The 19,895-nt window shown below is 52.5% G+C and overlaps 1 long non-coding RNA gene across 1 annotated transcript in view; it reads right to left on the bottom strand.

Annotated features, from left to right (window-relative positions):
- LOC128844672 (uncharacterized) overlaps window positions 1–19,895 on the bottom strand; it is a 42,544-nt gene that overhangs the window by 17,738 nt on the left and 4,911 nt on the right. The window contains exon 2 of the long non-coding RNA XR_008446519.1: window positions 8,962–9,175. This is a non-coding gene — a long non-coding RNA (uncharacterized LOC128844672). The remainder of the gene's footprint in view (window positions 1–8,961; window positions 9,176–19,895) is intronic.

Here is a 19,895-nt window from a genome sequence, read left to right as displayed (position 1 = left end):
CTCCCAGGCTCCGCCCCCCACTCTGCCCAGGTCCTGCCCTTTCCCCGCTCGTCCCCCCCGTGCCCTTCCTCATCCCCTGGCCCGCCACTGGCTTGCTACGTCCCTCCTCAGCCCCCCATCCACCGCTCGCCTCCTCACCCCCCCCGGCCTGCCTGCCGGCAGCTCGCTCACCTCTTCACCCCCCTGCCCACCACTCACTCCTACCATGCCGACTTCCCCTCTGCCGGGTGGGGGCTCACCCACCCCTCGCCTCTTCCCGCCCCTGCACTGCCCTCACCCCACCCCCATTCCATCCCCTTCCCCCAAGTCCCCGCCCCTGCCTCTTCTCCGCTTCCTCCCGTGAGCGTGCTGCGTACCCGCTCCTCCCCCCTCCCTCCTGGAAAGCGCTAAGTGCCGCCAAACAGCTGTTAGGTGGTGGGAAGCGCTGGGAGGGGGGTAGGAGCGGGGATGCGGCGCGCTGCGGGAGGGAGAAGGAGGTGAGGAGGGGGGAGAGTGGCTGCAATTTTTCCCCATGGGTGCTCCAGCCCCGGAGCACCCACGGGGTCAGCGCCTCCTTCCCGCTCGCCTCCTTACCTGATTATCGGGACAAATGGCGTCCCGATCGTACATTGATCGGATGCGGGACAAAGGGTTAAATATCGGGACATCTGGTCACCCTATTTGCAAAGCAACTCTGTCTCTGAGGGCAGCCGGGTAAAGCTAAGGATGCGTCACTGAGCCTGCCCCAGTTGTGAAAGAAAAGCCACTGGAGGGCAAGTGATGAGAGGAGTGGAAAGGGAAGCAGTAAAAACTGCAGATCAGCCTGGAAAATGCAAACCCACCTCATCTACATATGGCCCCAGCCAGAGGCAGATTAGAAGTTTGGGGGGCCCTGGGCCAGAACAGGTGGGGGCCCCGCCCCATTCGTTCTGCCTGCAGTCCCCCCTGACCCCTCCGTGTTCCTGCTGGGGAGCAGGGTGAGGGTACGGGCACCCATTTTTCCAGGGGCTCCCCAATTGGCTGGGGCCCTTGCATGGGTGCCATGTTTGTATAATTTTTTGTGGTGCCCAAAACAGGCCCAAGCAGAACCATCCCGTCCATAGGACAGACTGGAACAACCGCCCCCTCCTTTGGGGGGCCCCATGCTTCAGGGGGACGCGGGGTCCAGGGTAGCCTGGGGGGTTAATGGAGGGCCTGGCGCTGGCAGCAGCAAGCAACCTGGCCCCAGTCCGCCCCTGCTCTGCCCCCATTCCACCCCTTCCTCTTTCCAGCTTCCACCAGGCCCCCCACTACCCCCCAGTCCGCTTTGGTCCTGCGTTCCCCTGAAGCGCGGGGGCCTCCCAAAGCGAGGTAAGCCCAAACATTGCTTGAGCCAGGCCCACGTTCCTAAATATTGGTGGAGCACGGGCACCACGGGCCCATATAACTCGCCGCCTATGGGCCCTTGGGCATGGGCCCCATTGGCTAATCAACCACTGGCCCCAGCTCCATAGAATCTGAGCATCTCATGCACTGTGATGGAGCTAGTCTCACAACATCCCTTGCTCTGGGGGAGGTCTAGTTTGGATATTAGGAAACACTATTTCACAAGGAGGGTGGTGAAGCACTGGAATGGGTTCCCTAGGGAGGTGGTGGAATCTCCTTCCTTAGAGGTTTTTAAGGCCCGGCTTGACAAAGCCCTGGCTGGGATGATTTAGTTGGTGTTGGTCCTGCTTTGAGCAGGGGGTTTGATACCTGAGGTCCCTTCCAACCGTGATCTTCTATGATTATGAGATTTTCCCTCTTGGCAGATGAGCTGAAATAGGCTTATTAAGGGCCACAGTCCCAGCAGGTGTAAATCAGATGCTTCCGATGTGATCGTGGGCATTCAGTGGAGCTGTGCCAATTGCCCCCAGCTGAGGATCTGGCCATAACTGGGTGATCTCTCCAGGTCCCATCCAGCCCTACATTTCTGTGATTCTAAGCGACTTGTCGGTAGGTGACGTAGGAACTCTGTGGGGGAGTGGGGACTTGAACCCAGCGTTCCAGAATGCCATGCCCGGGCCTTAACCTACACAGCATATGGGCTTGCCTGGAAAAAGCACATTACAAACAGCCATTCAAAGAGGTCTATTGGGAAGGACAACAAAGACGCCTCCGAGTGTTCTTTAGCCAGACGCGGGGCTGCAGGTGCTTCGGGAAAGATGGCTAAATGCTGACTCCAGATATAGTAAAACCCCAGAGACGAGCATGCTCTGCACGTCAGATTTCTTTATTTCATTTCAGGCTGACTGTGCCATTTCCAGACATTAGCCCTTCTAAAAATAGACCTGGAGCCTCATCTGAGCATTGGAGGAGGATGTTAATTGCTCCCCCAGCAGCGTTCAGCTTTTGCTTTTCTGAGCCCAGCGCCAGCTTCGTTTCTGTCTAATGAGCCCCACGTAGCGCGGCGGTGCTATTTACGGCTCTGTTTATGAGCACGGCGCAAATGGTCATTTCCCAGCTGGGCCCTCACTGAAGCAAGGTTAATGGGGGGTTGCATGTATGGTGCTGCAGCTGGAAGGGAGCTCTACAAACTATAGTGATGATAAGTGTTGAAATAAAGGATGGCACTGGAATAAACTATACCTGGGTTCAGTTCCCACAGACCTGGGCCGAGTGACTCTCTCAGTGCCTCAAAAAGCAACAGAGGGTCCTGTGGCACCTTTGAGACTAACAGAAGTATTGGGAGCATAAGCTTTCGTGGGGAAGAACCTCACTTCTTCAGATTCAAGACAGGTTCTTCAGATGCAAGACAGGCAAGTGAGGTTCTTCCCCACGAAAGCTTATGCTCCCAATACTTCTGTTAGTCTTAAAGGTGCCACAGGACCCTCTGTTGCTTTTTACAGATTCAGACTAACACGGCTACCCCTCTGATACTCAGTGCCTCAAGTTTCCCCCCCCATGTAAAATGGGAATAATGCTTTCTTTGGCTGTCTTGCCTCTTTGGATTGTAAGTTCTTTGGGGCAGGGACTCTTACTCAATTTATGTACAGCACCCAGCATCAGAGGGTCCCAATCTGTGTTGGGTTTCTCTGGGTGCTACCAAATTTTTTTTTCCATGGAGTCTTTTATCCTGAAGGATCCCAAAGCCCTTTTCAAATTGCCTCCGACGCTCACTCCCTCACCACTGAAATGCAACTACTTCTGGGGTGGAACACAGCAACTGCTCGGCCCTAGCGATGCTACACAGCAGGGGGGTTTAGGAGGGGAAGTGAAGACACATGGACTTGCTCAGGAAACTAAGGCCTTACTGCAGCAAATGCAGGGACTGGAGCCAGGGTTTAATCAATTTCTTTTGGTGGTTGAGTGACTACAATCGTCTCACACAATGGAGCCTGGCCGGCCAGCGAGAACAAAGGTCTCCTCAGGCCTCCAGACACAAGTCAATCCCATACCCAAATGGGAAGGTGGCCCAGCGTGTCCTAACCTGGGAACAAACCCAGCCATACCATCTTCCATGCAGCCCCAGCACCAAACAAGGCAGGGGGTCAGAACTCACCAGCCACTGGTCCTTTTGCTGCTTACGGTGCCCTTAGGCTGGTGGGGGTGAGCAGCCCCTTTCTGCTGCTGCTCCGACACCAGTAAAGCAGGTGGCGAGGTCTCATTGAGCTGCGGCTCGCAATGGCGCTTTCTCTGCTGAGCCATTTCCCACCTCTTCCCAAAGAGGCTGTTGGTGTTTCATCAGGGAAAGGTCAAAAGGGGGTTAAAGCGTCCTCTCCGTTCACACCCCCCCAAGGCGACCCACGAAGGAATCATAACAACTCACTGCAAATAAACTCCCCCAATAATTCACCAGGAGACCCAAAGCAGGGCACAGCACGGCCGGTTTCCTAGCACCAGGGCTCCATTGGGACACGCTGACCACACCTGCTGGGTCCAAATCAGGCAATTACAGAATTCACCTCTTGCCAGTCGAAATCTACTGCAGGACAATGGAGACTCAAGGCAGAGGCAGGCACCAAATAAGCCCGTTTCCTGGAAAACTGCAGCTTCAGGAGGGCCAGATCTTCAATGCACACAGCCTGGGTTGAATTGATTTTAAATTAACGCACAGGCTAGTGGAGCAGGGAGCATTCTAAGGGTCTAAGACGTATCTTCCATTTAGCTCTCTCTCGTCTAAGGCTGCTTATTCTATTGTTGTTTCGTTTGATGGCGGGTTTACCCTGGAGAAATAGGGCATTGTACTAACAGTGAGAGCACCTGGCAAATCCTGTGCGGGTATAAATCAGTGGTGCCGGGCTGATTTACCCCAGCACCGTTCAAAAGTGCCTAACTGAGTTAGGAATCCCTTTAGCACTTAGGCGCTTGCTCTAATCCATGGACTAGAGGCAACTGATCCATAGGTTTTAGCGGGGGCGGCTCTATGTATTTTGCCGCCCCAAGCACAGCAGTCAGGCAGCTTTCGGCAGCGTGCCTGCGGGAGGTCCGCTGGTAATGCAGATTCGGCGGCATGCTTGCAGGAGGTCCGCCGGTCCCGCAGCTTCGGCGTACCCGCCGCCGAAGCCGTGGACCTCCCGCAGGCATGCCGCCGAAGGCAGCCTGACAGCCACCCTCAGAGCAACCAGCAGGCCGCCCCCCGCGGCTTGCCGCCCCAGGCACGCGCTTGCTGCGCTGGTGCCTGGAGCCGCCCCTGTGTTTTAACAAACCCTTTGAAAGAAAGATGCAGCAATTCGCTATTATCCTGTTGACAGTGAAATATTTACTGACTAAGGGCCACGATCCATCCCATAATACTCGTATGTAACGCCCCATTGGCTCCTATAGGAACTGCACGTGTAGATCTCCTGCTAGGGTCTGAATCCAAGAACAATTAATAGATTCATAGCTTCCGAGCCCAGAAGGGAGCACTGTGATCGTCTAGTCTGACCTCCTGTGTAACCCAGGCCAGAGAACTTCCCCACAATAATTCCAAGAGCAGAGATTTTGGAACAAACATCTAAAATGGTCGGTGATGGAGAATCCACCACGGCCATTGGCAAGTTGTCCTGATGCTTAATTACTCTCAGTGCTAAAAATTTACACCTTATTTCCAGCCTGAATTTGTCTGGATTGCTTCATAACGTGGGTATAAAAGTATTACTTGGGATTTAGAACAGAAAAAGGTGCCCCTCTGCTGCTCTGGGGACCTATTTATTGAAAGTAAATCAACAAACCCAAAGCCAGCAGCACGTGTGACGAGAACTCCAGCAAAATCCCACTCCTCTAGCACCTTTCCTTGGAGGATCAGGCCCAGATTAACCAACGTGCACCTGGTACACTTGCGACAGGCATCTCCCAGAACACACACATGCACAAAGACATACACACACACTCTCTCCCCACCTCTCCTTCTCTCCAGGCCAGCTGAGCTCAGCGCACCAGGACCAGCGGCAGTTCTGCAGGAAAAGGACCTGGGGATTATGGTGGATGAGAAGCTGGATATGAGTCAACTGTGTGCCCTTGTTACCAAGAAGGCTAAAGGCAAATTGGGCTGCATTAGTAGGAGCATTGCCAGCAGATCAAGGGAAGTGATTATTCCCCTCTATTCGGCACTGGTGAGGCCACATCTGGAGTATCGTGTCCAGTTTTGGCCCCCCCACTACAGAAGGGATGTGGACAAATTGGAGAGAGTCCAGCGGAGGGCAACGAAAACAGTTAAGGGGCTGGGGCACATGACTTATGAGGAGAGGCTGAGGGAACTGGGCTTGTTTAGTCTGTAGAAGAGAAGAGTGAGGGGGGATTTGATAGCAGCCTTGAACTACCTGAAGGGGGGTTCCAAAGAGGATGGAGCTTGGCTGTTCTCAGTGGTAGAAGATGACAGAACAAGGAGCAATGGTCTCAAGTTGCAGTTGGGGAGGTCTAGGTTGGATATTAGGAAAAACTATTTCACTAGGAGGGTGGAGAAGCACTGGAATGGGTTCCCTAGGGAGGTGGTGGAATCTCCATCCTTAGAGGTTTTTAAGGCCCGGCTTGACAAAGCCCTGGCTGGGATGATTTAGTTGGGGTTGGTCCTGCTTTGAACAGGGGTTTGGACTAGATACCTGAGGTCTCTTCAAACCCTAATCTTCTATGATTCAGGTGGGGCAGGGCAGGGCCCTGTCTGCACTCCTCTATCTCCATAGTGCACAGGGCCCCAAAATTCTTGAATCCAACCCTTCTGCGAATCTCAAAGCACCTTAGCTGGTATAGATGACTTAACTCTCACAAAATGGGGGTTGTGAGCCCCATTTTACAGGGTGAGAAGCTAAACTAGGGAGATTAAATAAATGACTTAGGCAAGGCCATATGGTGAGTTACTGGCAGAGCCAGGACTGGTACAAAGTTCTCCTGCCAACCAGTCCGGTGCTTTAACTAGTCCATACTATCTCTCCCCCTTATTATTATGCAGAATGAATTTTGGACCCCAAACTGTTTTGGACATTTCTGCTACAGCTTCAAGATCACCATTCAGTGACTGGCATGGGGGTCACTACCATAGGAGAGCAGGGGGCCAGTCTGGTGATGGAGTCTGAGATGCAGAAGAAAGTCAAAAACAAGAGACTTTCCAAGCTGCAGCTAAGTGCTATATAGTCTCACCCCACTAGTATGGCTTGCACAGTGGGGTTTTCTGCTAATTCCCTTTACTGGTCTAGCCCTTGTCTTTTTAAATGTAACACTACAATAACATATTTCTGAGATTGCATCACTCCCTCTAGAATGAAACAAAAACATCTACACCTACTAGCAGCAAAGGAGGAAGGACTAGGTAACCCACAGCATGCAGGTACACTACGGTCCCTGTAAGGCTGCAATGGCATCTCTCTCCCAGATTTAAAGGGCAAGCAATCAGCCAAGCATGCTGGGAAATGAGCTTATAAAAGGTTGATCAGATAATTGTGGGGGCGGCTGCTTCTAGGGATAGAGCTGTGAGTTCAATGGGTAGTCTGAGCTCATATGGGTAGAAATGTAGCGGGGACTGGGTGAGGTTCTCTGGGCTGTGATATGCAGTAGATAGGCTAGATGATAGAAAGGTCTATGAGTAAATAAGGAGACTCTCCTGGAACAGGACTGATGTAAAGAGATGAATCTGGCCTAATAGCTAACTCAAGGTTTAATCCTGAGATTTTATACTTACCTGAGCATGATAAAAAGCACCTGGAAAGTTTCTTAATGGTTGGAAATGGCTGTCTGATAACTCCAGCCAAGCAGAATGTTGCTAAGGTTCCCACACATGATTCTGGCTCAGAATAAGCAGAGGATAGCCCCAGTCAAAGGACCATGTTTTATTTTCAAGTCACAAGTGCCTGCAATCTGGCGTGTTTGGATGGTGCCTCCTCACCCTTTGCCTTACCAGCTTATTCTGATGATACGACTGTGTTTTGTGAATGGAAGGACTTGGCCAAAATCCAACAGGAAAATAATCTCCCCTGAGTGTCACTCCGCAGCAAAGGTCAGCTTGTTCCCCTGAAATGTGTGCTGAAGATGGCACCATCTCTAGTGGAGGTGTTTTAATGGCTCAATCTGGAGTCTCAGTCTGACCTGCTGAGTCCAGAGGAGCTGCTGTCTGAAGCCCATAGCCCATTTTTCTAGTGGGATTTCTCTTTATGCTGCACTGTTTGCACATGGTGATGTCTCCGATGAAAAGACATCCGAGTCATCTCCCTGGACTGCATGTCTTCCTGATAGACGAGCAGAGCACAGCTGATACGCATAGCTCTCCGTGCATCAGTCCTGGGTGCTGTGAATTATCCCCATGTGATCTAAGCAGCTATATAGTCGGGCCTATTTGGACTGAGTCCAATGGTCACAATCGCGCAAGTTCTTTCAGTGCTTTGACTCAGGGGAATAACTTGTGTTTGTGTCTAAGGAGAGACACAAAGAAAAATTCCAGCATTCTCTAGTGTCCCTCATCTTTTGTTCCTGCCTCACATATGGTAGAGAGGGTGCATGTCCACCTCTGGAGCTGAGCCCAAAGTGGTGAGCTCTGTGTCTGAGATCTGATATTTTGGGGGCCCTGCATGACCCAGAGGGTTGGAACAGAGCCTTTCACAAAAAAGAGGGATAGCTCAGTGTTTTGAGCATTGGCCTACTAAGCCCAGGGTGGTGAGTTCAATCCTTAAGGGGGCCACTTAGGGATCTGGGGCAAAAATCAGTACTTGGTCCTGCTAGTGAAGGCAGGGGGCTGGACCTGATGACCTCTCAAGGTCCTGTCCAGTTCTGAGATAGGTATAATTTACCCAACATAAACTGGTAATACCTGGATGGGGAAACCTTTGCACATTTCCCATGACTCTGCACAAAGCCCAGCGTATGCCAGGATGGGACACATGTCAGACGTAGCTGAATAAATCTGCTAGTTCTTTGCCTTCATGGCGAGTCACAATGCTGCAGTTCCAAGCTCCCCATGTCAAATAACCCTTATGGATGGTCCCGTGGTTAGTCCAGTGGCTTGAGACTCTAGAGACGGGGGGGTTGAATTCCTGGTTCTGCCACAGACTCCCTTTGTGAGCTTGAGCAAGACACTTGTATGTGGGCCTTGTTCTCTCCCCTTCACAAGGAGATAATGTTAACCTACCTCACAGCAGGGGCGTTGTGGGGCAGTCAGGTGTGGTTTTGAGCGGTTCAGATGCTACAGCAATGAGTGCAGCTGTCTGAACAGATTGATAGGCAGGTGGTTTCCCCTGAGATTCAATTGACACCTTCCTCTCTTCAGTCTAATCCTATTGCTGCTAATTTTAGGCTTCCCACAGCCTAAAAAATGCCCCCTGCCGCTTGATGCAACCAGTTACTGTTGCAGTTTATCATGTGTGCTGTATTTGAGTATGGGCACAGACTAAAACCAGCTACTGTTTAGAGTCCAGCGCCTTACCTTTTTATAGCACCTTTTCCCCCAGGGCTTCAAACTGCTTCACAAACATGGAGAAAGGAAGCCTTCCACCCCACCTCTAATGTCCCCCTTCTACAGGAAGGGAAACGGAGGCATGGGGACGTGACATGACTTACCCCAGGCCATTCAGCAGAGCTAGGAATAGAACCCTGGGCTCGTGGATCCCATCTGCTCTGGTGCCACCTCCTGGTCTCTTTCCTGGGTGATTATTTGCTGGCGATTTCTTGGCCATGCTGGGTGACGGAGCTGCCAGAGACAGCTGCCTCCACGGCTTTCTGGCTTTGCCACGCCTCGGTGACGTAGCGTGATGTTTGCCGCGTCTCAGATCTCCTGAGAAAATGCAGAAAGTTCCTTATGAAGATGAGAAGAGAAAGCCAGAGTGAAATTAAACACCAGGGGCCTCCAGGGCATGTGACAATCTCATTGCTGAGTTACCTGGGGTGTGAATGCTGCCTTGTTTGGTTCTTTGGGCTCATGGAAAATAATATCCACTGGGCTGTGAGATGTAGGGTCAGGTGGTGGCAATACTCAGGGTATAGGAGTGTTGGGTTCTGGGGCCATAAAGATCTAAGGGTCACTAAACACCATGGGGATTATCTGCTGTAGGTCAGGGCACTGTTACTATACCCAATATTAGCCAGGGCCCTCTACAGCTCTGCTGGGCCATGGCTCCATGGGACCTGGCCTTGGACAAAATTAATTACTGCATAGAAAGAAGCAACCTGGGAAATCTTGAAGACCCAGAGGAAGAAGATCCTGCAGATATGGAGAACATGCTGCATCCAAATTACAGCACAATTCTAGATGGAAAAGACCTATTGCGTTATCAGGGCCTTCCCTGACCAAGGGAGAGCTTTTACACCAAGAATAGACAGACTTCCACCGCTGGCTCAATCTCACTTTCCCTAATATTCATCCCACATTTTCTGTCTCCAATTTTATCCCATGAAGGCTAGTTACAGCCTCTGGTGCCCAAAATGATCTCCATCCTTCTCATATCTATAGACTGTTACCATGTCCCGCAAACACAAGCATTGCTCACCACTCTCCATGTTTCCCTATTTTAACCTGGCCACAGACATCATCCCCCCCCAAACCTTCTCATTTTTCTTACTGATCTTTTTTGAAATTCCTACTATTCCCCTCAAAATTTCTGCTAACGAGGTGCCCAGGACGGTGCAAAGGCTGATGAATAGAGGGGTGTGTGAAAGGATGCTGTTCTTTCCTCCGGGAACAATTAATCCCAATAATGCCACCCGCTTTTGCTCACTGGGCTCAAAGGGGAGTCTACATGCCTGGTGTATCAGTGGACCATTGATGTGCTGCGTTTTATAACCTCCAGTGTTCAAGAGTCAGACCCATGAGTCAAATGGCTTTTGGAGACAAGGAAGGTTTATTTCTAAACAGTCAGGATTCTGCTGAAGGGTCCTAAGTGTTCTTGTCGCCGTTCCTGTGGGGACTTTGTTGTGAAAAATGACCCAGAGTTATGCTTATTTGGGGGAGGGATAGCTCAGTGGTTTGAGCACTGGCCTGCTAAACCCAGGGTTGTGAGTTCAATCCTTGAGGGGGCCATTTAGGGAACTGGGGTAAAAATCTGTCTGGGGATTGGTCCTGCTTTGAGCAGGGGGTTGGACCAGATGACCTCCTGAGGTCCCTTCCAACCCTGATATTCTATGAAGGCTGGCTCAGCCCCTGGCCTGCAACAGTGTGTGGTTGGTTGGCGAGAGAGGTTTCCTAATGGGGGTGGAACTAGCGCTGTTACTCTGAGCTCAAGGGAGAGAGCTCAGCAGGGAATTAGCAGATGGGGAGAGCAAAATGGGGTGACTGGTGGGGAAGGGAAGGAGGCAAGGCTGCTTTTTACATTCATGAAACTTGCACCCACCCTCCCCGTCACTTGTAGGAGTGTCAAAAACTTTGCTACAACTTGCCATGTTTATGCAGGAAGCTGGTGGGTCCCGCTCCCAGCGAGCGGGTGTCCACAGCACTGAAGTCCCCATCGCTGCTGGTCCTAATCAGTCCCCCCATTGGTAACTCTACCAGAGAGGCTGAGGCGGGAGTGGGCTGGGAAGACTGAACCAAGTTCTCCTTCTTGAAGATGGTCCCTCCAAGCCAGGTTAGAGCACCTTGGTGGGGGCTGTGGAAGTGGTGCTTGCCCTGAGGCCACCAGGGCTGGCAATGGATACAGGAGCCTAGCCCCCAGGGCTGTCAGTACTGCACTAAGGGTCTCATCTGAAGCAGAAGTTCCTGGGAATCTTCTTAAGTTGACCACCCAGGAGGAGAAATCCTGAAAGCTGGCTGAGAAGTTGTGTGGCAGGTCCCCCCCTGGACCGGCTGCCTGCTGCAGGGGTCATGGGCTGTATACAGTTTCCCAGAGCGGCGGTCACATTGCACAAATAACCATGAAGGGCCGATGGACTTTGGAACCTCAGATGCAGCCCTCAGGGTAGCACTGAGTTGTTATATAACCTGCTTGGCTCACGCTGGCCAGGCTCTTACGATAATCCTGCATGACTGGTGGCTGTTTTGCTCTGTGTCCTCATCTGGCAAGGCAGGGAGCGAGCAGGAACCCCATGCCCTTCATTCCTGGCGGCAGATACAGTGCTCAGGCCTGTCGTCAGAGGGTGACACATCTAGAAATCAAGAGCTGGAAAGGGGGCAGAGGTTGGAATCTAAACTCATGGAGAGGCTGATGCTGCCAAAGGGGACATGGGGCATTTCTCCTCCCTGTTTGTGAGGAAGGGATGGCTGCTTGGGAGCTGTTTATCAGGGCTGGGAAGTGCCCCAAAGTTGGTGAAACATTGCAGTTGCAGGTTAATAGCCATGTCCTCTCAATTCTCCTCAAAGTGCAGAATGAAGGGATTTGCTGGTCATGAAGCAGGAAGCCCTGCCACCAGACACTGGAGGCCTCTTGCTGTGTTTATTGCTAGGGAAACAAGGAAGGCCTGGTTTTTCCTCTACGCTGCACCGCTAAGTGGCTAGAGAATCTGCCTGACTGCCAGGGTGGTGGCCATTTTGTGATGCCGAATTCACGCAGCATGTTACAGAGGAGACATGCATCCTGCACCTCATTCCCAGGGAGACTTTACTTTGGGCCTTTCTTCTGGCTATTAACCTTAATCCAAAATAAAAGCCACCCAGGCTGAATGCATATGGCAGATCTGCGTGCTTGGGAAAATGCTTCATCGAAAGGCGGCTTCCTCCAGACTTGGGGTGTTGGATTAATTTCGATGGGGATATAGGAGCTTAAAGAGTCAAAGGTGTTAGCATGACTCTATAACTATCCAATATTAAACCGCTGTAAACGAGGTTTGGGGGCTGGTGGACAGAGACCTCAATTTGCTTAGTTCCATGGCAAACACACCAAGACATTTATGCCAAAATCTGGAGATATATTGGCTAGGATACACCAGAGGAAAGGAACTAAAACAAGTTACAAAGCACTTTAAAATTGAATTGGAATGATTATATAAAACGCCACTGAACCCCACTCCAGGCTATCAATTAGTCTTTCTGGTGGGGAGGAAAGTCTTCCTTCTGTTGCTCAGTTCTGATGGAAGGATCAGTCGCTTTTCCTGCTTTAGACAAACTGAGGCCTGAGGGGAAGAAGAGACAGGATAGTAAAGGTGGGGGAAATATGGCTTTCATTATTGTTCTCAGGATCCTGGGTGGTAGGTCAGTCACATATGGACGCTCTGGGCTGGTGGATCGTCCACATCGGCTGTTGCTCTGGGCTCTGGCTCACCTCCCAGCCTGGGATGTTATCTGACTGGTCTGGCACATCTCCTTTACCGGTCGGTCTTAGGCTGGGCAGAGCAGAATGGGCAATCTTAGTTCATTGTACCGTGTGGTGCTATTGAGCTCAAGATCAAAGGGAAACCCTAGAGAGAGAGAGAGAGAGATGACAGGAGGAAAGGGGGGGGGGCTGAAAGGAACACACAAACGAAGGGAAGCCAGAGCAGAACCTTATGTGTTTTCAGCTGGAGTCTCCACTGGTGGTGGTCCTGCTGATGTGCTAAGGGCTGGGCTTCATGCAATGACTTTCGGGATTCATGGGTGAAGGACAAAGTCCGTGGAGTGGAGCAGAGGCCTGGCGGCCTTTCCCCTCCTCCAAAAATCCCTCAGTCGGGCCATGCCCTGCCCAAGTCTCTTTTTAAGAGCTCTGAAGGAGCGAATAGTCCAGCCTCTCATTACTTTGTCCGCCTTATTTCTGACATGCCATATTTGTGCCATTCACTTCCGGTCCCACACTCTTTTTCTTTACCAGGGTTGGTCTCAGCACAGTCCTGGAGTTACAGCAGCAAAGCCCCTTGGTTTAGACTAACTTCGTCTTTCTGTTTTTCACTTTCCCTGAGTTTTTTATGAAACATTTTATGTCGCAAGCTGAGTCGGGCTTTTGTTCCCTTTTCCCGTTAATGTTTGTTATGACAGGCGCTTGGACCATTTTGTAAATGCTCAGCCACTTTCCCAGCCAGCCTCACAACTGGGGTAGGCCGACTACGCCCCAATTAACACTGCAGGGGCCAGGTCGTCAGCTGGTGTAAATGAACATCGCTTATTGGACTTGGCAAAGCTATGCCCATTTACCCCAGCTTCCAGGCTCTGGCCCTGTGACTTGTTGAACTGCCTTTTACCTCCAGACACTGAGCTTTCAAGTAGCTGAATCATCATTTGCCAGCCACTCGAGAGTAAGAGATAATTCACTTTTCAGCAAGCAGGCAGCCAAGGCCTCTGGTCCTCTCCTCTGCAGAGAGGAGCATGTTTGATTTGGAGATTTATTTGGGCATAAGCTTTCGTGGGTAAAAACCTCACTTCTTCGGATGCAACTTGTTGTTTTTGTAGATACAGACTAACACGGCTACCCCCTGATACTTGACACGTTTGTTTTGATTTCCTTGGTACTTTAGACATGCTCTGACTCCATTTCATCCACTTAAGCCAAGACCCTCATCTCTTAGTCGCCATCTCTATCATCTCACTCCTCATTTAACCCGGTTTCATGCATGCCCGTAGAATGGCAATGATCTCGCATTCAGATGATTCACCACTGATTGGTTAACTGTCAACAGTAACCCTCGCACCATAGAGAATACAAAATACAGGCAAGTTCCCTGTTTCCAAGAGCTTGCAGGCTGAACAAACAGCTTTCAGTCAGAAAGATCCCAAAGGCACCTTGTAGAAGAAGGAGAGAGATGACTTCCTCCACCTTTCAAATGTAGCCACCTCTGGAGTGGAACGTGGCAGTTTGTTAGCAGGACCCAGCAAAGTTGCACAAATAAGGTTAAGATGGGAGGTGAGAGAATTTCATACATAACTTAGTCAATCATTTTGGTCTGGATGCTAGAAAGGCGATAACATTGCTATGCATGGGGCACATGTTATGAGATCTTTAATAATCACAAGGAGACAGAAACTTGGTTTTTGGTCTCGTCAGAAAGTTCAACGCTTGCACACGTTTCCCCATTGATGGTGCTTGTTTCTTTTTCCTTTCACTGGAGTAAGACACACTAGATTGGCCAATTTCACATTCTGGGGATCTAGCACAACCCTGCTGGTTACTCTCCGATCCATAGAAGATTTTGGGATCTTGCTCCTTGATTCCCTGTTGGAGCAGTAATCAGTGATGTGGAATCTAGGGATTTTCTTAGTGCAGTTTGCTAATTTACGTTACATATGCCAGTCCTGGAACAGAGATGGTCACAACCAGCACACAGGGGCTTTCACAAACATCAGGCAGGAAATCCCTTCATTCAGCAATCTCAGCCCAAACACCAATACCCATTCCCCAGGAAGCAACTCTGTCTCAAGCATTGACTGTGGTTAGCAAGATTAAGGCAAGAGAGCAAACTCTCATTTGCCACAGCCTCCTTCCCCCTCCCGCTGAAAGAATGTACATCACAAAACTAACACTGCATTTCTTCAGAAATTAACAGTGCTACCTGGTGACTTCTGCCATTGGTCATCATGTTTCTAGAAGGAGAAGACACACCTGCTAAAAGGGAAAATTCCAGCAGTGGGTAACCTAAATCTACCCCACCCACCTAGCATTCCCTAGGGTTCTGAATAGCTGCATAGTGTAACTCCCAAGCCAGACGCCCATGACCTTCTAGACCAAAAATAGATACCCTTCTCCCTTGTGCTTAAGAAGAATCTCTGATGGCTGCAACATTAGGGCTTATATTTGCCTTAAGCTGACACCACTAGAGGGTGACTTGATCACATAGACTTCAGGAGGTGGATCATTCCATCCACTGGAAGGCAGTCATGCCCCATTCACAGTCACTGGTGTATCACAACCCTTCCAGCAAAATAAGAGTGCTGTCTGACAGGAAAACAATGATTTACCATCCGAAAAGCTGTGGGTAAAGAGCTTCCCAGAGAAAGCATTAACTGAGATTAATTACATCTCAGGGGGAATTATCTGCACACATCAAATCAATCATACGAGGCTCTATCACCATCAATAAATTCCATTTATCTCCTGCCTGACATAAAGCCAGATGAGGCTGCTCCACACAGACGACGCAGCCCGGCAGGTTATTGATGGTGCTTATACCTCTGGAAGCACCATTCCTGGAAATGCAGATGAGGAAAAAAAGCTGCATCTTTCTGTCTGTCATTGACTTCCCTAAAAGTCGCCCTCTTTCTCATCACAACTCACTCCTGACTTCCCCTGCCAGCAATGTCCACCCAGGTATCTGAGTGTGATCATAAACGAAGAGTTATCTATCTGCAGGCTGTTGTGTGACATGACTGGTGCGTGTTCCAGGCCAGAGGTGGATGCATGTCAGTGTTGGGTGAGCATTCCTTGCCCATGTGCAGTGAAATTCAGTCTGGTCAGGAGGGCAGCACATGTTCTGTGCAAAGCAGTGAGTGTTCTTCCCAGCTCCCATCCCTTCTTCCTTCCCCGTTCTGTGGAGCTGTTTGCTCGTTTTGAACAATCAGGCAGACACAGTGACTGCAGAGAACAACTTCCCCAGAACTCTGGTCCGGCCCAAAGCACATTGTGTTTGTTTATGTAGCTCCTCCCCACTTCTTCATTTCTAGTAACCTCTAGTTTTCCAGCGGGGGCAGCAGAGAAGGCTCTGGCAGTGGGAAGATGGCCTCCGATAGCCCACTCCAGCTGCACAGAGCAGCCATCGGTTCCCAGGAGTGAAAGAAAACAAGAGTGGCCGGCTTGTTGATTATTCCTCTCACTGCCCCCTTCCAGCTACTGGGACCCTCCAAGTCATGGGCACTGTTGGAAAAAACCTCTAATGGCTGCACTAGAGGCTACGGGTGGTCCCAATTTCATACAGAGAATGAGTAATGTTAAATAAAACCTCTCCTGGATTTCATCAGCTCATCCCCTCCCTCCCGCCCCCCCAAGTGTGGCGCGCATCTCTGAAGGCCCCAGCAAACTATCCTACCACTAGGGTTCCCATATTTTGTGCCTCCAAATGGAGGACACTCCAGGGGACCCCGGCCCCGCCCCCAGCCCCGCCCATGCCCCGCCCCAACTCCGCCCCCTCCCCAAAGTCTCCGCCCCCTCCCCTGCTTCCCGCGAACATTTAATTCGCGGGAAGCCTGAAGCAGGTAAAGGGGGTGGGGGGAGGAGGTGCGGCCTAGGCTGGCCCCCCCGCGGCTCCAGCCTGGGTCGGCTCGGGCCCTGGGGTGCCGGCCGGCCCCGGCCGACCACACCCGGCCCGCCCAGCACTGCCGGCCGGCCCCTGGTGGCCCGGCGCACCCCCCGGCCCGGCTCCCGAACCGGCCCCCCGGCTCGGCGCACCCCCGCGGCTCCGCGGCTCGGCGCACCCCCGCAGCCCGGCGCACCCCCCGGCCCCGCAACCCCGGACCGGCTCCCGAACCGGCCCCCAGGCTCAGCGCACCCCCGCAGCTCCGCGGCTCGGCGCACCCCCGCAGCCCGGCGACCCCGGACCGGCTCCCGGACCGGCCCCCCGGCTCAGCGCACCCCGCGGCTCGGCGCACCCCCGCGGCCCCGGACCGGCCCCCCGGCTCAGCGCACCCCGCGGCTCCCGGCTCGGCGCACCCCCCCCGGCCCGGCGCACCCCCCAGCGGCCCGGCCCGGCGCACCCCCCAGCGGCCCGGCTCCGCGGCCCGGCGCGACCCTGGACCGGCTCCGCGGCCCGGCGCACCCCCGCGGCCCGGCCCGGCGCACCCCCCAGCGGCCCGGCTCCGCGGCCCGGCGCGACCCCGGACCAGCTCCGCGGCCCGGCGCACCCCCCGGCGGCCCGGCCCCCGGCACCGCGCCCCCTGCTCCCCGCCCGGCCCCGCGACCCCGGCCCGGCCCCGCCCCGCACTGGCCCGGCCAAAGAGGCCCCGGCCGAGCCCTCCCTCCCTCCTGATTTTCCCGGACATGCCCGGCTTTTGGGGATTTCCCCCCGGACGGGGATTTGAGCCCCCAAAAGCCGGACATGTCCGGGAAAATCCGGACGTATGGTAACCCTACCTACCACTCTCCCCGGCTCTTTTCAGTGTGTGCAGAGGAAAATGTTGAATTACCTGCAGAGCTTGTCAAACTGCTTGGAATGGCCAGGACTGTGAACAGAAACAAAGCAGGCGGTCGTGCCCTTGGCTCTTCAAACAGCCATTTGGGAGCAGCAGCAAGCCATGGGCCCGCAGACCTGGCACATCTGCTGGCAGACCTTCCCTGCTTTGCGTCAGAGGGCAACGTGCTCCCTGTTGGACAGCAGCAAACTCTGGGCCAGAGTCCAATCAAAGGTGAATCCAGAGTAACGCCCTTGACATTACTGGAGTCACCCCGGGGTAAAGCTTGTGTGAGAGGAGAACTGAGTCCCATATATCTAATCTGGAGGTAAGGCAGGACCCATCAAAATTCTCCCATCAGCTCCCGGAAGGGTGACGGGACGCTCTGCAGAAAACCAGTATCTCCTTAAACTTGGGCATCAGCGTTCTGCGAGCAGATCGGTGTCACCCGCCCAGGCCCCGGGCTGGGTACAGTGGAGAGTCGGAGACAGCAGCCGCTTTGTTTGCCATCACTGGGAAAAAACCCTCCCTTCACAGCTCCATGAAACACAAGACATGCCCTCAGGTCTCTGGGGTGCCGCAGCATTTCTGGGTGTTACAATGCTTTCAGTCAAAGAATCCCTCACATGCTTGTGTTCCTCTCTCCTTACTCCGATTCCCCTTCCTCCAGGCTACCCAGCAGTGGCGGGGAATGGGCAAACGCCAACAGAGCTTCACACACTGGGACCCTGTTCTCTAGGGCCAGGTTCATGCTGCCGAGTTTCCCCTCATTCCTGTTGGCCAGCTCGCTTCCCGGTGTGTGAGCGGGGAGCTCGGTCTCCATGGCCCATTCACGCCTGAGCCTCTCGGATGAAACTACTGCCAAAGAGCCGGTGCTGAGCTATTCAGGAGCAAAATGTTGTCAAGTGCTTGAGGCAGAATCCTCCTCTGTGACCTCTGACCTTCCGCGTGTGCTCTGCCCTTGTTCCGCGGGTGGAAGTTGTGTCTGAGTTTGGGGGGAGCGAGCGGAAAGAAGTTGGTTTTCCCCCAATAGAGCCATTACAGCTGAATGCTGCTGCAGGCCTTAAAAGGAGTCCTAGATGATATATGATGCCAGTGCACATAAAGTATGGGGTTTTGTGTGTGTGCAGGAGATGGGTGCAGACCAAACTCCCAGATCCAACCCTTTTCTGCATTTTCGGGTGTTCCAAATTCAAACGTGCATCCAAATTTTGCAACTGACCCAAGCTCATCCCTGGTGCCACTGTCTCCATTGACTTCAACGGAATTACCCCAGGGATGAATTTGCACCCCTCCCTCTTCCCTTCACTGTATAATGGACCTCACCAAATCCCTGCATCCAAACCCTCCTGCCCTGACCTGTGGGGAAGTTCGGATCCAGATCAGAACTTTGCGCCGTAGGCTCAACTCTAGTTATTCTCAGTTATTCACCTGCCTCTTATCCCTTCCTGAGGCTGCATCCTTAAAACGCTGGCCTCTTGCTGCCAGGTGGATATGCCCCAGACTGTAGATGCAAAAAAATACCTCAGGTAGGCAAGGCAACCCGACGCTGCTTATGATTTCCCCGTGGCTAGTAGACGCAACTCTTTGCTGTTGGCCTGTTCCAGTTCCGGGGTTTTCTTTCTGGATTTGTGGTTTGCAACCAGTGCTGGTAGGAAGCTTTGTGTCTGGCTAACAGATCTGCACTGCCCCGTCCAGGGGGTCGGATTTCAGACTTTGAAAGGGCTTACGTGGTGCAAGTGAATTTCACCGTGTGCATTAGCAGTGGCCACACGTTCTCCTAGCTGTGGCACTTGCTTCGTGATCCACCAGCCTCCGGACCTGGTGACGTTTAAGCAGCAGTACAGTCTTTTCCAGCCAGCTAACGGCCTGCCTAGTGTTACAACTCGAGAGCCTTATGGAGTGGATTTCTCCCTGTCCATGTACCTGGGGAAGCCGGTTCTTGTATGTTAATGCACTTTGACTTTGTCCAGCGCTCCAATGCTGCAGCAGGAGCTGCCAGATACACGTTTCGATCAGAGAAATAACACTAACCACCATTCGTTCATTTCTCATGGGGTCTTATGAGAGTCTCGACCCCTGTGCAGCTCTGCCTCCTGGCGAAGGCCTGCGAGAGAGGATTGTTCAGAGGCTACGTGTATTTGACAGATTCTTCAGGTGGGCTCTTTGTGACGGCAGTTCAGAGAGATACAGGATTTGTTTATCTTTCGTTAGCACTGACAGCCCGGGATAATGACGCTTGCAAGAGCCCTGAGTGCGCGGTCGTTGGAGCAGAGCAGCGAGGTAACGTACTACAGGAATGCTTCCTAACGTGACGCTGGCCTTGCTTCTTCCATGCTAAAGAATTAATTGTGCAAAGCACCGGTAAGCCTTCATCTGGAATATCGTGTCCAATTGTCGTCACCCATGTTCGAGAGAGGTGGATTCAAACTGGCGTGGGGCCCCCGGGGTTAACACCATCAGCTGCGCAGTTGGTGCCTTGGCATGTTTATTCTTTGAACTGATTCCATTCCCTTGCCCAGAAAGTGGCTCTGCCACTGGGTGTGTCCTGTGGCAGCAAATGGTG

The sequence above is a fragment of the Malaclemys terrapin genome, chromosome 10, assembly GCF_027887155.1.
Source record: "Malaclemys terrapin pileata isolate rMalTer1 chromosome 10, rMalTer1.hap1, whole genome shotgun sequence".
Classification (NCBI taxonomy): domain Eukaryota; kingdom Metazoa; phylum Chordata; order Testudines; family Emydidae; genus Malaclemys; species Malaclemys terrapin.
This window is presented reverse-complemented; position numbering and strand designations above follow the sequence as displayed.